Genomic DNA, 15,993 nt, shown 5'->3' on the forward strand with positions numbered 1-15,993 from the left:
ACTTTGCAGTGTGGCACCTTTGATATTGAGACTTGATGATGTTACTAAACAAGTCACAGCATCATAAAACAGGAAATAATCAGTGCGCATGACCGCATGATAACAAAAAGAGACCGCAGTTATAATGAGTTGAGCAGTTACAAAATGATTATGCCTTTGACAGTTATGCTGCAAATATACATTGTAGTTGTATGGATTCAAGGGCTGATGCTATACATAAACAGCAAAGACACTTACACCAGTGAAATGAAAACACACTTCCAGACCAAGTCATTTATTGATTGTCACATACACATGTGCAGCAAAATATGGAGAACAGATGTTCAAGTCATACTCTGTCTGTCCTGGGCTGTGCCACATGCTGCTTTCACAGCGTGACTCCTGCATAACTCCGCACAGCAGACAGGAAGAGGAGACAAGATGTTGGGAGAGGAAGTGGTCTTAGCTGGACAGTCAGAGATCTGAACCTTTACCTGTAGAAATCATAATAGACGGTCTTCACGCCCACATACTGGCACTTTACCTTCCGTTCCCTTGTCTTGTTTGTCTGCTGGAAGTAAAAAATAAACCCTATGTAAACTCCAAGTTGATCTGATCATAGTTTACGCAGGTTTTAGAATCCTCCCAACTGTAAAGTATTATTATTATACAGTGTTTATATGGCGCCAAAACGTTTGCTCAGCGCTGTACGTTATAGTGGGGGACAGAACATGAGACAATACAGTAACAATACAATACATGAGGGGTTCGAGGGTCCTGCTCCTTGGAGCTTACAATCTAGGAGGGAGGGGATAGTGGTACAGGAGGAAATGGCTGTGGGGGATGGAGTGGTAGGAGGAGTGGAGGAGATCGGCTGTTAGGTGAGAGAGGGGTAGGCTTCCCTGAAGAGATGGGTTTTCAGGGTGCGTCTAAAGGTGAGAAGGGTAGATGACAGTCTGATGGATTGGGGTAGTGAGCTCCAGAGGATAGGGGAAGACCTGGAGAAGTCCCGGAGTCGGGCATGGGAGGAGGAGTCCAGGGAACTGGAGAGTAGGAGGTCTTGTGAGGAGCGAAGAGTGTGGTGGTATTTAGATATCAGGTCGGTGAGTTAGTTTGGGGCAGTATTATGAATAGCTTTGTACATCAATGTTAGTAGTTTGAATTTTATGCGCTGGGCAATCGGAAGCCAGTGGAGGGATTGGCAGAGGGGGGTGGCGGATACGGAGCGGTTGGTAAGGTGGATGAGTCTGGCCGCTGAGTTCAGGATAGACTGAAGCGGGGAGAGTCTGTGATGAGGTAAGCCGGTGAGGAGGGAGTTGCAGTAGTCGAGTCATAAGATAATAAGGGAATGAATGAGTTGTTTAGTAGTGTCTGGGGTTAGGAACGAACGTATTTTGGAGATGTTGTGGAGGTGGAGTCTGCATGAATTTGCCAGCGATTGGACATGGGGCTGGAAGGATAGGTTGGAGTCTAGAGTGACACCTAGAACGTTGGCTTGCGGGGTGGGACTGATGGCGTTATTGGTCGTGATGGAGAGGTTGGGGGGGGGGGCACGGGCTGGGGGGAAAACTAGGAGCTCGGTTTTGGAAAGGTTTAATTTGAGGACGTGGGGTGACATCCAGTCTGATATGTCGTTCAGTAGGCAGGTGATTTGGGCGGAGACTGAAGGGGTGAGGCGAGAGGTAGATTTGCGTGTCATCAGCATAGAGGTGGTAGTTGAAGTCGTGGGAGTGTATCAGTTGGCCAAGGGAGGAGGTGTAGATGGAGAAGAGAAGGGGCTCGAGGACAGAGCCTTGGGGGACCTCAACAGAGAGGGGGAGAGAGGGGGAGGTGGCAGCGTTATAGGTAACACTGAAGGAGCACTGGGATAGATAGGAGGAGAGCCAGGACAGAGCGGAGTCTCTGATGCCAAGGGAGTATAGTTTTTTAAGGAGGAGGGGGTGGTCAACTGTGTTGAAGGCCGCGGAGAGGTCGAGGGTTAGGAGGACTGAATAGTGGCCATTAGCTTTGGCTGTTAGCAGGTCATTGGTGAGTTTGAGTAGGGCGGTTTCGGTGGAGTGTAGGGGACGGAAGCCAGACTGTAGGGGATCAAGGAAGTTGTTGTCAGTGAGGTGGGAGCTTAGGTGATTATAGACTAAGCGCTTAAGGAGTTTGGATGTAAATGGCAGCAGGGAGATGGGTCTAAGGTTGTTCAGGTCAGTGGGGTCCAGTGAGGGTTTTTTGAGTATGGGGGTGATGTGCACGTGGTTTAGGGGGGAGGGGAATGCGTCATTAGAGAGGGAGAGATTTAAGATGTGGGTGAGGGAGCGTAGGATGGAGGAGGAGGGTGACCGTAGGAGTTGTGTGGTGACAGGGTCAAGGGGGCAGGTGGTGAGGTGGGCTTCGGAGAAGACCTTAGTGACCTCTTCAGTGGTAGCAAGGTCGAAGGAGTGGAGTGTTGGGGGGGTTTTAGTGTGCGGGATGTTAGGTGGGGGGGGGTCTGGGCAGTTGCGAGGTTAGAGGAGGGGAGTGTTGAGGTGGTTATCATGGGAGGGAGGCTAGGTGGGGTGGAGGTCTGAGCATTGGTGATGTCCCTACGGATTGCGTTGATCTTGTTTTGGAAGTGGTTAGCAATCTCGTGGGCGGTGAGTGAGGTACTGGGTGGAGGTGGGGGGGAGAGAGTAGGGAGTTAAAAGTGGAGAAGAGCTGGCGAGGACTGGAGGAGAGGGTATTGATGAGGGTTACAAAGTAGGCTTGTTTGGCAGCGTGGAGGGAGGAGGTGTAGGTGAGGAAGGCAGATTTGTATAGGGTGAACGCTTGTTGGCATCTGGTTTTGCGCCATAATCGCTCCAGCACATGACTGCGTCGTTTAAGATTCTTGGTGTGGTCATTCTGCCAGCGTTGAAGCGGTTGGGGTCTAATGCTATGTGTGGTTAGGGGTGCTAAGGAGTCTAGGGACAGCGAGTTGTTATAAGCAGTAGTCGCCAGGTCAGGGCAGGACAGTGGAAGGATACTGTCATAAAGTCCGTCAGCCGCAGAGTGGAGAGGGGCTGGGTTCAGGTTGCGGAGGTTACGGCTGGTGATGGTTTGACGTTTGGGGGGGAGGTGTTTGAGGACTGGGAGATGGAGAATGTAATGAGGTTGTGGTCAGAGAGAGGGAAAGGGGTGTTGTGAGGTTGTGGGTGGTGCAGAGATGAGAGAAAACAAGGTCCAGGGTGTTCCCGTCGGAGTGGGTGGAGGACTGTGTACACTGTGTGAGTGCAAAAGAAAAGGTTAGGTGGAGGAGTTGGGATGTAGCCGGGTTATTGACGTTGATAGGGATATTGAAGTCTCCAAGGATGATGGTGGGGAGCTCTGAGGAGAGGAAGAATGGTAGCCATGCGGAGAAGTCGTCGAGGAAGCGGGATACAGGTCCAGGAGGCCGATAGATTACTGCAATCCTCAGAGGGGTAGGAGAGAATAGCCAGATGCAGTGGGCCTCAAAGGAAGAGAAGGATAGAGAGGGGAGGGTTTGGGAGGACCTGGAAGGTGTTCAGCGGTGACAAGAGCATGCCAACCGCACCACCTCTACGACCGCTCGGTCTGGGTAAATGGGTCCAGACGAGACCTCCATAGGAGAGGGCTGCAGGGGAGGTAGAGTCAGTGGCCTGGATCCAGGTTTCTGTGACCGCTAGGAGGTTGAGGGAGTGGGAGACAAAGAGGTCATGGATGGCGGTGAGCTTGTTGCAAACCAATCGGCTTTCAGGAGTGCACACGAGAATGGAGGGGTGGTTGTGGGGAGCAGGGGGACAGGTATTAGGTTGAGGGGGTTTGTGGAGGTGGTGAGGGGCCAGGATTCGGGGAGATGTCCCCGGCGGTTAGGAGAAGAAGAAGGGTGAGAAAGGTGGCATGGGAGCGGGATGTGCAAGAGCGTGTGAGTCTGCTAGTGGTGGCGTGTGGGTCAGTGGGAGAGTGGAGTATTAGGAGGAGGTGGTGAGAGCCGTAGTGGGGAGATGGAAGCAGTGAGGTTGCGATGTATAGTTGTTTTGGAAGAGTAGGGGGGTAGAGAGAGGAAAGTACAAATCCACTTTAAATCTGGCCATACGTGGCTCCGTTTTTTTAATTCAGCCAGTGGGCTCCTATAGAATGCACACTCTTTGCCTTCCCGTTGGAGGGAGGCTTGTCATATGCGCTATGCATTCCCTCTTCTCCTTTATGTCCTCCCGCGCTGTGTAAGTGTGCCCTGAATCATGGGACATATAGTCTCTAAAGAAGGCAGGGAAGTGCTGTACATGGATGCATGTGTTACAGGATTATTGGTGATCTGAGTGCGAGGTATGACAAAGATGCTGCCTGCAGTAGCTGTATCAAGAGAAGAACAAAAAACACACTTTGCTCACTAGCTCATTCTGAGTTTACCCACTTCAAGTCCGGACACTTTTATCCCCTTCCTGTCCAGGCCAATTTTTAGCTTTCAGTTATCACGCTTTGAATGACAGTTGCGCGGTCATGCAACACTCTACCCATATGAATTTTTTAGCATTTTTCTGAGACAGATAAAGCTTTATTTTTGGTGGTATTTATTCACCACTTTTTTTTTTTTGCTATGTAAATGAAAAAGTCCAAAAATTTTGAAAAAAAAGTGTTTTTCTTATAAAATTTTGCCAATAAATAATATTTCATCATAAATCTTGGCCAAAATTTATTCTGTTATCTTTTTAGTAAAAAAAAATAACCCCAATTAGTTTATAACCACAAATTATAATTTTTAAACTTTCTTTTACATTTTTTTTTTTTTTTTTATATTATTATTTGTGGATTTTTTTGGTTTTTTTTTACATACTGTCACCCTAGCAGTACAGGGTCACCATGGTGACCCTGTACTACCTGTGGGGGGTGATGAAGATTTTTTTTTTTTTTTTTACACATTTTTTTTTACACACTCATAAGGCTGTAAAAGCAATCATTTCTCCTTCTCTCTGGCTGCATTCTTGCAGCCATTGACAACTTCTGTGTGAGCTGTGATTGGTCACAGCTTGTCACATGGTACAAGGCTGTTGTGAATAGCCTTGTACCATGTGACCTCTGTGATCATTCACAGATTTCACACGTAGTAAGCAATGATGTCAGAAGTGACATCTTGCTTACTACTCTGCATGTGATCACTGATTGGCCAATCAGTGATCACAGGATCGGGACCTCGCACAGAGGTCTCGTGTGACAATTTGTGTTCCACTGTGTCCGGAGGTCACAGGGGGCACCGGATCGCGGTGCTGTGCGCTCCCAGGGAGCGTGTACAAGCAGGGGGCAGGGAGGCCGTTTATAAACGGCCACCCGCCCCTGCACGGCCACCCTCCGGCAGTTTATATACAACGGCCGGACGGGAGGTGGTTAATGTGACAAACAGAACAGTGGGTGCAGGTCACATGGAGAAGTGCATCAATTTGTGTTACAGTTACCATTACTAACATGTAGCATGCTTAAAGAGAACAAACACAAAACTGAACAAAGATAGCATAAACCAAGTGTGACTAACCTGTATCAAGAGGAGAACAGAAAACAAATGTTGCTCACTTGCTCTTGCCGAGTTTAATGCGAGCTTGCTGGTTGTTAGTCTCCTAAAGTCACACTACAAATCATTAAAGCTCACTCTAGCGATAGCCTAGTAATTGCATTACTGGGAGGTTTATTCATTTACTTGCTACACATGTACTATCCATAAACTGTGAAACCAAACTGGGGCCCTATGCATGATGTTGCACCCAAGAGTCAATCAAAGGTATGTTTTAATTGTATATATTAACTTAATATCTACTTATTTATCTTACTAATCTACGTCTACTTGTGTGCCATCTTTTACATAAGCCTTTAGTGAAACTTTAAAGCTGAACTGCAGGCAATTTCATTTAAATATACTCTTCAAAAGCCAAAATGGATATACAATCCACTTTGTGTGCACCAAATCACCTTACAAACCCAGACATTACCTTTTAAAAGTAGTGAGGACAATATCACTGTACTGTACATATCCTGTGTAGGATCGCCAGGTGAAAATAGAAGAAAGGAAGCATAAAAAAGAAAACTAATGCAGCCACCACATCCAAGGATTTGCGAGCTGCAATATGATAAATATTTGCTTATGGGTTTAAAACTGCTTTAAGTGATACATATATCAGAAAACAGTATGTAGGTAAATGGAGACAATGCCCAGATTTAGATGCCTGTTAAAATCCATGTTAAACCAGATAACAAAATAATATTAGTTAAAGTTATTAGATAAAGTTAAAGCAGCACATGGAATTGAAAGCAAAGTATATGTGAAGTCATCAGCCATGCAACTCCCATGAGTGTGTTTTGGCTTCTGTAAGGATTTCCTTTTTAAATGGGCTGAGTGGCGGAACAGGACAATGGCCATTATGTACATGAGTACATTTAAGAACCCCCATGATGACATGGCCTGCAGAATCCAGCACCATTAATAATCAGCCCATCACTTCCTTTGTCTTGGCTGCCCTACACTTCTATTAGAATTTTATGAGTCGTTCGAGTTCTACTTGACCAAGAAGGTAACACAAGAGGATAATGTACAGTGCTAACATCACTGAATGGGAATGAAGTACAGATTCACTGCTGTTTTACCTCTAACATACAAAATGAAATGGAAAGAAATGGCATAAACCTGGCTGGCAAATGAATAAATTATTCAATTAAACACATAAAACATCTCTAGTTCTCCCCCCGAGGTCTTATTTTTGTAAATTATTAACACACATTAGTTCTCGGTTGCTGATCAATTATCTTTTAATGTTTCATGCATGTCGTATACGTGCATTTGCTTTCACATATAAACAAAATGATGTTTGTGTTAAGTAATACTGTATTATACACCAAAATAAATTCATGTGTGTGTATATATATATATATATATACTGCCAAAAGCATTTGGACACCCCTCCAAATTATTGGATTTAGGTGTTCCAATCATCTCCATGGACACAGGTGTATAAAATCAAGCACTTAGGCATGCAGACTGCTTCTACAAACATTTGTGAAAGAATTGTGATAGGGGCCACCTGTGCAATAAGTCCATCTGTGACATTTCCTTGCTACTAAATATTCCACGCTCAACTGTTAGGGGTATTATAACAAAGTGGAAGCAACTGGGAACAACACCAACTCAGCCTCGAAATTGTACACCACGTAAAATGACAGAGTGGGGTCAGCACATGCTGAAGCGCACAGTGCACAGAAGTTGCCAACTGTCTGCAAAGTCAATAGCTAAAGAGCTCCAAACTACAAGTGGCCTTCAGATTTACACAACAACAGTGCATAGAGAGCTTCATGGAATGGGTTTCCATGGCTGAGCAGCTGCATCCAAGCCTTACATCACCAAGTGTAATGCAAAGCGTCGGATGCAGTGGTGTAAAGAATGCCGCCACTGGACTCTAGAGCAGTGGAGACGTGTTCTCTGGAGTGACACATCACTCTCTCTGGCAATCCAATGGACGTGTCTGGGTTTGGCAGTACTTGCCTAACTGCATTGTACCCAATGTAAAAGTTGGTGGAGGAGGGATTATGCTGTGTGGTTGTCTTTCAAGGTTTGGGCTTGGCTCCTTAGTTCCAGTGAAGGGAACTCTTAAGGCATCAGAATACCAAGACATTTTGGACAATTTCATGCTCCCAACTTTGTGGGAACAGTTTGGGGATGGCCCCTTCCTGTTCCAATATGGCTGTGCACCAGTGCACAAAGCAATGTCCATAAAGACATGGATGGGCGAGTTTGGGGTGGAGGAACTTGACTGGCCTGCACAGAATCCTGACCTCAACCCGATAGAACACCTTTGGGATGAATTACAGCGGAGACTACGAGCCAGGCCTTCTTGTCGTCCGACATCAGTGCCTGACCTCACAAATGCTCTTCTGGAAGAATGGTCAAACATTCCCATAGACACACTCCTAAACCTTGTGGACAGCCTTCCCAGAACAGTTGAAGCTGTTATAGCTGCAAAGGGTGGGCCAACTCAATATTGAACCCAACTGACTAAGACTGGGATACCATTAGATTTCATGTGCGTGTAAAGGCAGGCGGCCCAATACTTTTGGCAATGAAGTGTGTGTATGTGTGTATATGTATATATATATATATATCACAGTTATAAACATGGAAGAAAACAATGTTGTTATTTATTGATCTCACTGTTTCTTAACACAGTATTTAGAGTATACCATAGTATAGTTGTTACTTTATAAATTGCTAATATTAATTTTACTGCAATGTATGCATTAGTATGATACCCAAAAAGGATGGGGGTGTGGGTGGTCAAAGTCAGCTAGAATTTTACTTTAAAATATATGTACACCCAAACTCTAAAATCTATAAAAGCTTTAACATGTTAAAGTAATTTTAAAAGTAGCATTTTAAAGGAATTTTAACCACATCCCGCCTAGTCCTGGTGCCCACTTAACTGGGCTATTACACCTAGCAACCAGGAAGTTTTGCCTTTGTTGTCACAGTGATCACATGATCAGGAGCCAGTCCCACCAGCTTCCAATCATTATTAGAGACCAGTAGCTATAGCTCAGTCACTATGCTGGGAGCACAAAGAGAGTGCACTTTTAGCACAGAAACCTCTGCTGTCCATTGATGCACATGTGCGGCATGTGGACACTACATCCCACCTTCTTTGCTACTACACATATGCGTTATGCAGGCGGCAAAAGGATAAAGGCAACAGTCAGTCTTGATAAATCTGAAGCTTTCATTACTCAACATGTCATGAAGATCCATGTTCAGGTCTCTCTATTATAGAGAAACAATGTTCTGCCATTTTCTCCCATTTGTTCTCCTGTGTTGTCACCTTGTCACATGCTCTTACAATGGAGGCTGCAACTAGCTGTGCCAACACACATTGCCCAGGGACATTTTGTCATTGTCACTGTGCATACATTTAGACAAGAAGTTAATGAAAAGAGGCTGTAGAAGATATAAAGTACTGACCTGTAACAAAAGATGAAAAAAAGTGATAACCGCATTTACTAAAAGAAAAACATGGCAGTTGTGTATGATATATACGGGTTGATTTTCTAAAACTGGAGTGCAAAATCTAGTGAAGCTGTGCATGGTAACCAATCAGCTTCCAACTTCAGCTTGTTCAATGAAGCTTTAACAATAAAACCTAGAACCTCGAGCTGTTGTTACTTTTTTATTTATTTCATCTATTTATTTATTTCATTAAATATTGGAACATGTTTTAAGCACCTGAATGTTTTAAATGCTTTTATCAGGACTATAAAAAATATGTTTCATGGTATGTTATCTTTTTGCATTGACTTATATTTTCCAAATCTTTAACAAGACTCTTTTTTCACCAACAGTAACATACAGACAATGTATACAATAATAATTTACCCAGATGCTATCATAGATCCGTCTTAAATTTTCCCCTCTACCGATACTGAAGAAGTGGCTAGGGGCAATAGTAATAAAGTGGAGAGAAGAATACTACAGCAGAATTTACAGGGATAAATATATTGAAAGGGAAATTGAAGGCTCCCCAGGGTTTAGAGCCTCTAAGGCAGAAGCAGCAAACAAAGGTTATTTCCATCTCATAGAGTCCGTGAGAAGGTGTAAAAAACTGCTATCCTTCTATAAATGGTTGGCATCAATTATATTGAATGTTGCTGGTAGTTAGTCTTCAGAAGAAACAAAGATAAATATGACCGTTAGATGTAATGAGGAAAGGTATGCTCTAGGTGTTGTTTAGGAACAAGAGAACATGTTTTAGAATCAAATTGAATATGGTGTAGCGCTACTCCAGTAGGGGCCGCAGGTTATAGCTGATCCTTCCCAAATAGTACAGAGGCTGCCTACCACCACAAATCCATAGACATAAGCTCCAATAACTCAGTCTAGGGAATGTCTTTTAAGATTTATTGCTTGAAGAACTTTAAAAAGGGAAGGGGTTAGGGCATAGGATACTCCAAAACGATCTTTAAATAATAATTAGAGAACAATCTTCTCTTTAGATAATTGTGACATTAAACAGTCTAAGGTCTCACAGCTGAAGTCCAGGAGGCAAGTCTCTTTGGCATCTGGTTACCTTGTACCATAGCACAATTATTGGTAGCTGATGCAATTTCTAGAACATTGTAGAGTCACAGGGATCAATTTAAGGTCTTTACTCACAAATCTCCAGGACAGCTGCCACCTTCCAGCTTCCTTCAGAAATGGTCCAGTGAGGAAGACAGTTCTCCAGGCCAAATGCCTTGTGGTAAGGTCCTACACCCAGCTTCTAACAGGATCCATCCAGGCCTTCAGCCGTGGCACCACTGAGGCCTCCAGAACAGCTATGAAGTCCATAGACTGCCTAAGGGCAGCAACCACTCAGGGTTTGGAATCCTTATGGGAGAGATAACTCAGCTATCCAGTGCTTTAGACTGTTTATCACCTTTTAGACATTTATTTTCAAGGACTGGCTGGAGCATGATAAATATTCAGGTTGGTTATTTGAATCTCCCTCCCTAAACTCTGGAAGCTTCTTCTGAAGACATGGGAGAAAAATCAAATTCCCATCCTGTATAGCTATGAACAGATGAAGACAAACAATTAATGCTCCCTTGATTACAGAAGGAGCCAAAAGCTAAATTTGCCTATCATCCTGCATTTGGAGGGTGCTACAATGGTAAACTATACACACTGGCAGATCAAAATTTTATAGAGTTTCTCACATTAGAGTGTAAGGGGGCAAAAATAGCATAACCAACCACTTGGATTGAGGAGCAGGATAATAAGGTGTCAATATATTACTCCCAATAATGGCTGAGCCTCCAGAGGAAATACTGACCTCTTTAGAGCCATGGCTTAGGCATTCCCCACCATTTGCAAGGCAGCATGAAGGTGTCAGCAACTTAGCATGTAGCTTAGTCTTTCAAGGTAATAAAAACAGGGTGATCCCTAATTCTTCACTTTTCTTCCAAATATTTAATTATAGCAAATCACAAGAGTCTTCAGTCCACATTCCAAACAAGATGCTTTCTGAATGATGTTTGCTTGTTCTCACTTTGCTTGCAGGGGTTTTCCTTCAGGTTCTTTGATTTCCTCCCACACTCCACAGACAGGCTGGTATATTAATTGGCTCCTGTCTAAATTGGCCATAGTATGTATGTATGTAAATTATTGTCCTTAAACAGTAAGCTCCTTGAGGGCAGGGACTGATGTGAATGTTCAATATGTAAAGCACTGTGTAAATTGTTGGTGCTATTTAAATACCTATAATAAAAATAGATCTGTATGTGGAGAATCACACAATTTACTAATTTAAGCAAGCATATTATATGATTTTTATGCATACTAGACAAATCTGCATGTATGTATTCAGAAGACTCAATGCATTTACAATTAGGAAATTTACCCCTTCACCAAGTTTTCAAGTACATTTTCTCATCAGTGCTAGTTATTGCCACATGGGATGTGTGTTGTGGCTATGTTCCTGCTTTCAGAAAATTGGTATTTATTGAGACAGGTGGGATGGGCTCTAGGGGTGATCTAAAGTACCAGCCAGTACAACAGATCATATATGCCAGCACTTTAAGGTTCTGAGCTTCCACCCAAATTTCATTCCATTTCATGACCATTGGTGGTCATGATCTTCTATCCAATAATTGGTGGTCCTGATCTTCCATTCAAGTAAAGGTTTATACTTCTGTTTTAATATTAATTTTAAGGTTTACATTTGACTCTAGCCCATGTTTACTTCAAATACCTGATATGAGTCTAGATGCAGTTTTCCTTTTTTTAACATGATTGCATATCTTAAAGCGGAGTTCCACCCAAAAGTGGAAGCTCCGCTTATCTGCCCCCTCAGCCCCTCCTTCCCCACTGACACATTTGGCACCTTTTGGGGGGCAGGGGGAGCAGGTACCTGATTTTAACAGGTACCCTCTCCCATTTCTGACACAGTTTCGCCACACCAAATTAAGCCCGGAAGTTTGCCCCCCCCTTCTTTTCCCTCTCAGCCATCTGGGACACTTCACAGGTCCCAGAAGACTGTGACCTATTCACAAAGGGCAATGCACTTCGCACATGCATGGCAGGAGTCTGGCTGTGAAGCTGCAAGGCATCACGGCCTGTTTCCCTTAGTCAAGATGACATCGCCAGCACCCGAAAACCAACTGAAGAATTGGCTCGGGGTGAGGACACCGCTGGATCCCTGAACAGGTAAGTGTCCTAATATTAAAAGTCAGCAGCTACAGTATGAGTGTATATGGCAAACTCCACTTTAAAAAATAAATAAACCCACTCACTGAAGTATAATAAATCACTAAAATCTACTAAAATATGTTAACATTATTTAAAAAAATTGTTTTAAATAATTTTAAATTGGAATTTTTTCTTAAAAGAACACCTGGTGTCTCCCAAGTGTTCTCCTGCATTGTCACCCTGCCACATGCACCCTTGATGGAGCCTACAGGTAGCTGTGCTGAAACACATTGTATAGGCATGGCCCACCATTGTCAGGTAGGAATGAGCTTGGGTTCAGTCTGGAACTTGGAAGGAAGGTGTCAGTGCCAGCCCAATCAGCTGCAGCTGGGGCATTCCCCACCCCGCAGTTGCATATGCACAAAGGGGTGGAGATACTCGGGACATCATTGAACTAATACATTTACATGGATATTCTGTATGGAGCAATGATGTGTAGCCAGCAGCTGCTTTGAGCTGCAAGAAAAGATTAAAAAAGGGAAAACAGTTACTGGCCTCTGACCTTTTTGACCCATGCTTATTCTCTGAAACAATACAGTCATTTTTCTGAGAACTTTTTAAACACCCTATTTTTAAACTATTTCTGTGATTACAATTCAGCATCGCCATACAAGGTGAGGAATAGTTGGATCTTTATCTTTTCAGCTTGAAAGCCAAGAGTCCCTAGACATGAATACCTGATGTGCATGAGTTATAGTCTTCTTCCTTCGAGAGCAAAATCTTTATGTGGCTTAATTTTAGCATTAAAGAAGCATATGTTTCCTGCATTCCTGATACATATGTATACTGTATGCTGGAAATAAGTCTAATACAAAGTTAAATAAAAAAATAAAAAAAATCTAGGCCAAAATACATTACATTACATTATAGACCCAATGTAGATAGGACAATACAGTAACATTTTGAAGAGGGTTTAAGATACGATATATTAGTAAATGTATATGGTATTCCAAGTACATTTGTTGATTTGCTTTTTTCTGATAGTCAACTATAGCTGCTTTCTGATTGAAATTCAGAAGTCCAGCAAAATAATCACATATTTAGGGCATGTAGGGAAGGGGGCGCCACAGACTTATTACCCTACCTATCATGCCCTAAAATACAAGTGCACTTTAAATCAAAGTTCTTTAATCCTTTTTACCCCTTTGCCCTGAACTTACCCACTTTCCCCCATAGATGTATACTTACTGAGATCTGACTGCCGTGGCCTCCGTTGTGTGCCATGGCTCTCTCTCCTGACCATGCGCATTACAACCCCATAGACTTCTATGAGGCTTGTCTTTTTGACTGCAAAACAAAATTTTTTGGATTATCATTTAACAAAGAAGTGATTTCCTTCATTATTAGAAAAAAAAGGCCTTGATTAGTTGCTTGATTTTGATTCATGCCCAATCTGTTCAATAAATTAAATGAAAATGGTTTTATTTATTATAGTTGTGAGGTCTGGCCTGGGGCTAAAGTGTTCAAACTTCTGTTTCACTTACAGCACTTATTGAGTCTTGGTGTGCTGGTATCCAAAGTACAGAACCTGTGAGGGGCAGTGACTTACTTTGTTAAAGCGGTAGTAAAGCGCAGGATAGGAAAGAAAAAAAAAATGTCCCCTGCAAGGTGCATTGCATACTAGCACATTATGTAAAACGTACGTTAAAACTAAGCCCTACAGCAGCGAGCTGTCACTGCTGTAGAGGCTTCCATCTTCACCCATCTTCCTTCCAGGTTCACAAGCTCCGGCTGTCTGACAGGCTGGGCCACAATGACATCACACATGCACGAACGCGGGGGTCCTGGGCCACGTCACGCAGTTCTGAAGGAATGGCACGGATATGCCATTCCTTCTGAGCATATGCGCCAGCTTAAAAAAAATAACTGCAAGTTTAGGAGATATTCATTTTACCTACAGGTAAGCTTTATTATACGCTTACCTGTATGTAAAATAAAAAAAAATGAGTTTACTACCACTTTAAGCTGGCCATATATGGATTGAAATTCATCTGGTTTAGCAGAGGCAGCCCTAATTTCAATCCATGTATGGGCAGGGAGGTTGTACAGAGGTTGACCAATCAACTTCTGTACAACTGCCCTATTGCATTTTCCCTGCATGATTAGCGCTGCAGGCTATAGCCTGCAACACTGATCAGTGAATTCTATCCGCGCGGAAGTCTCCCTGCTGTCAGAATACAATAGCTCAGCAGGCAGGATTCCTTCATCTACCGCAAATGTGTGGTCACTTTTTTTTAATTCAACCTGCTGGTTCTTACAACCCAAGGCACTGTTTATCATTTTTTCACTTATTAAAAGGTCAGAGATTACATCTCATTCATTCATTTGCACCTGCCGTATGGTGACCAATGGTGACTTCTCTTATTAAAAGGTCAGAGATTACATCTCAATCATTCATTTGCACCTGCAGTATGGTGACCAATGGTGACTTCAGTGAGCTGTGGTGTGTTGCAAAAAAATGCAGCATGTCAACATTTCTATTCAATGCACTGCAATCCACCTCAGGGCAGCATTGTGGTGTTAGTTCACCTTTACCAAGAAACTGCCTATACAGGTAAAGGGCACCTGAAGATAAAACAACTGTGCAGCTTTGACCAAAGTTGAATAGTGCTCTTGTAGGTGAAGGCCATTTACATACCTCCCTAAGTTTGGCCAGGAAACTCCCAGAAATGACATCATCCCTTCCTGCCTTGTTTCCTGGTTGTTGTCTAAAAAAAAAGATATTTAAATTGCTTTTTTTTAACAGGTGAGTCCTATTTTTAGACATCTGTGCAATAACGATGAATTTCATTTGATCTTTAATTGTTTTATCTCATGTGTATTTATTTTTATATACAATAGTATATTGATAGATATGGACAATGTAGCATCTGATAATATTAATTACAAAATGAACCTATCACACACTATCACTTATCACCTAAAATTTCTTTACTTTCATTTCTATGCCTGTGTACATGTATGTGTGTAGTTATGTACATTTACATTTACAATATATTGGTTTTTGCCCTGATGAAGGGGGAGTTTTCACTGACAGCTGAAATGAGTTGGTTATTTTTTAGTATAAAATAAATTAATTTGGACTCTTTTATCTGGTGCGCCTTCCATTAGTGCATGTTCTATTTTTTGTAACCTGTTTGGGTAGCCATAGGAGGGTAGCCCTGTCTGTTGTGAGCAGCCAAACCTGAGCCAGTGAGCTCTTCAAATGTTTTTGTCCTTTCCCTGCTTTGTATGATCTCACATCAATGTGCCACAGGCTCTTGGGTGCTTCCTACAGTGGATATAAAAAGTCTACACACTCCTGTTAAAATGTCAGCTTTCTGTGATGTAAAAAAATGAGACAAAGATAAATCACTTCAGAACTTTTTCCACCTTTAGCTTGGTTTGACATTGATATGATGTGGAATTCGCAGTGGTTTCTGTGCGAATTCCGCACCGCATCACAATCGCACCCCATTTATGCGAATTGCTAAGGGTGTGTATGTTAAGTTAACAACACCCCGAAATTGGTCCGCAGAACGCACTGCGATGTGCAGCATCGGATCGCATGGATGTGAATACCCATGTGATCCAATTCTAGTGCAGACCAAAAAAAGGGTCCTGCACCTTTTTGGTGCAGATACGGTGCAATTTGAGCCATACAAAAGGTATGGCTCAAATAACACCACACAGAAATTGCATGTGATTTGCACAGGAAAGTGGTGCGGTTCCTGTGCGAATCATATGTGATATGCAGCACCACACAAGTGTGAACCCAGGCCTAATGTGACCTATAAACTATACAATTCAATTGAAAA

The 15,993-nt window shown here is 42.9% G+C and overlaps 1 long non-coding RNA gene across 3 annotated transcripts in view; it reads right to left on the reverse strand.

Moving 5' to 3' along the window:
- Positions 1 to 258: 258 nt before the first annotated feature.
- Positions 259 to 15,993, reverse strand: part of LOC149469726 (uncharacterized) — a 37,658-nt gene continuing 21,923 nt past the window's right edge. Inside the window, exons 1-4 of one of the 3 annotated variants that reach the window (XR_016311517.1) lie at positions 14,835 to 14,905; positions 13,385 to 13,483; positions 5,474 to 5,555; positions 259 to 550 (exon numbers count right to left, since the gene is read on the reverse strand). This is a non-coding gene — a long non-coding RNA (uncharacterized LOC149469726). Of the gene's footprint in view, positions 551 to 5,473; positions 5,556 to 13,384; positions 13,484 to 14,834; positions 14,906 to 15,993 lie in introns of those variants that run through there. The other 2 variants (XR_016311516.1, XR_016311518.1) reach the window with 2 other exon arrangements.

This window comes from Staurois parvus, unplaced genomic scaffold (genome assembly GCF_062004578.1).
Source record: "Staurois parvus isolate SC_StPar_1 unplaced genomic scaffold, SC_StPar_1.0 ptg000061l, whole genome shotgun sequence".
NCBI lineage: Eukaryota > Metazoa > Chordata > Amphibia > Anura > Ranidae > Staurois > Staurois parvus.